The 2,508-nt window shown below is 41.0% G+C and overlaps 1 pseudogene; it reads right to left on the bottom strand.

Annotated features, from left to right (window-relative positions):
* Positions 1 to 906: 906 nt before the first annotated feature.
* Positions 907 to 1,004, bottom strand: LOC120109066 (small nucleolar RNA R71; annotated as a pseudogene).
* Between the last annotated feature and the right edge of the window lie 1,504 nt (positions 1,005 to 2,508).

The following is a 2,508-nucleotide window of genomic DNA, read 5'->3' as shown; positions in this document are numbered from 1 at the left end:
TGTGGCTTAGTTGATGTCTAGGCAAGCTTTGTCCCTATAAGGAAGACAGTTCATCTGTTCGAGGCAAGTGGGTTTTAAGTGGGACCTTTGCGAACGCATCGTGACCCCTCCACTTACCTGGGAGCTTACCTGGTCAACTCGGTTCATTAGACCGGATTGGAGGCTTAGGTGCCCTCTTCAAACCAGTTAGGAGCTGTCTAGACATTTAAGAAAAACATTAGAAATTGAGGTGTAATGTTTAGTTGCATGTTTGATTGTGAATAGATTTTTGTTTTAGGGTGTAGTTTTAGGGTATCTTTAGTTGGTACTTACATTTATATTTATTTTTTAAAAAAAAACATAAAAAAATTAAAAAAAAATTTAATTAAATTTTGTATGCTAGGTTGGAATAGGGACGACACCGGTCGATTAAGTCGTACAACTTTAGATCATCCCTTAGGACACATCCTTGAAATTCCTTCGCAGTATCTCACACCTTGTGAGATGGCAAATTTTCCTGATGATGTAGGAAGTCACCATGGTGATGAAGGTAGACCTCCAGTTATGACACTTCGACAATACTTACATCCCACTAGGACTAGTCAACCTTCATGCATGATTATTCCTGAAAATGTAGGACACTTTGAAATCAAACCAGGAGTAATTCAATTGCTGCCCAAGTATCATGGGATGGAATTCGAGAACCCTTATCTTCACCTTAAGGATTTTGAGGAAATTAGCATCACATTTAGAGTGCCAAATGTATCGGAAGATGTTCTTAAATTGACCTTGTTTCCTTTTTCCTTAAAGGATAAAGCCAAAACATGGCTGAACTCCTTGAGACCTAGATCGCTAGGAACATGGCATGATATGCAAAGAGAATTCTTGAAAAAATTCTTTCCTGCACAAAGGACTAACTTTTTGAAAAGGCACATTAGTAATTTCCAACAAAAAGACCATGAAACATTTTATGAATGCTGGGAGAGATTTAAAGATTTGCTTCTCTCTTGTCCTCATCATGGGTTTGAAACATGGAGAACCATTAGTTTCTTTTACGAAGGGTTGTCTCCACAGTTAAAACAATTTATAGAGACTATGTGCAATGGTCTATTTTTGGAAAAGCAACCCGATGAGGCATGGGACTATTTAGACTCTCTCGCAGAGACTGCACAATTATGGGATACAGGGGATAGAGTGAATAAACCTTTGCCTAAGCCTACTAGCATTCCACACGGGGGCCTTTACAACCTTAATACTCAGGATGATATTCAGGCTAAAATGGCAGCCCTTATGTTGCCCAAGGTGACAATCCAAGAGGGGGGGGGGGGGGTGAATTGGTTTCTTCTAAATTTTGGTGCTTTAAACGTTTTCTTAGTTAAGTGCGATGGATGCTTTCTTAAATTATTTGAGTGAGTTAAACTAATGCAAGAATAGAAGATAATGCAAGAGTAATTGAAAACACAAGCACAACACAAACACAACAATATATAGTGGTTCGGTGCTCTCCTTAGCACCTACGTCCACTCCCCAAGCGTCCCCTTGGGAATTCACTATAATCTCGCGGATTACAGTTGGATTGTTTTCCGGGCTCACAATCCAAAAACCTTTGTTGGTTTTACGGGCTCACCAACGAACCTATACACTTTGGTTTTCCGGGTTCACCAAAAACCTTTGTTGGTTTTACGGGCTCACCAACGAACCTTTGCACTTTGGTTTTCCGGGTTCACCAAAAACCTTTGTTGGTTTTACGGGCTCACCAACGAACCTTTACAAAGTGTTTAACAAATGAAAAGAAAAGATTCAAACTCCTAAATGAGCATATGAAACAATATAAACTACAAAGAAGAGTTAGAAAGTATTTATCGCTTTGAAGTGGCTTTGCTCTTCTTTGTCAAGGATGCTTCACTCTTCAAGGGAGGATGGAGCTCTTGATGCCTCTTTGAATCTGCTCAATCCCTTTCTTTGATTCTTGAATGAAGCACTTGGATGAAGCTTGTCTTGCTAGGGTTCTCTCTTGAATGCACTTAATGTATTTTCCCCAAAGCTTGCTTTCTCTGATGAATACTCCCTCTTAAATACTTCTCCAACCTCCAAATAGTCCTTTCTGACCGTTGGATTGAAGAAACTAGCCGTTTATAGCCGTTGGGAGTCCAAAAAGCATTTCTGCACAACTAGCCGTTATGTTCAGCCCGTGTTTGGGTCGGCTCAACCTGTCCTTGGGTCGACCCAACCTTCACTTGGGTCGACTCAACCATTTCTTGGGTCGACCCTCTCAGAAAACACAGAAACTTGAAATTCAGCCTTCTGTTGCCTTGGGTCGACCCAACCTTTCTTTGGGTCGACCCAAGGTCAGCTTCAGAAAATTCAGAGCCTTGAATTTCAGCCTTTCTTCACTTGGGTCGACTCAACCTTTCTTTGGGTCGACTCAAGGTTTACTTGGGTCGACTCAACTTCTTCTTGGGTCGACCCTCTCAGTAAATCCAGAGAGCATTCTTCCTTTGCATTTTGAGGTTCTTTGGAGGTTGGGTC

The sequence above is a fragment of the Phoenix dactylifera genome, chromosome 8 (genome assembly GCF_051530095.1).
Source record: "Phoenix dactylifera cultivar Ajwa chromosome 8, Ajwa_hap1_PhDact_Kaust_v1.1, whole genome shotgun sequence".
Taxonomy (NCBI): domain Eukaryota; kingdom Viridiplantae; phylum Streptophyta; class Magnoliopsida; order Arecales; family Arecaceae; genus Phoenix; species Phoenix dactylifera.
The sequence above is the reverse complement of the archived record's forward strand: the minus strand, read 5'-3'. Positions and strand labels throughout refer to the sequence as shown.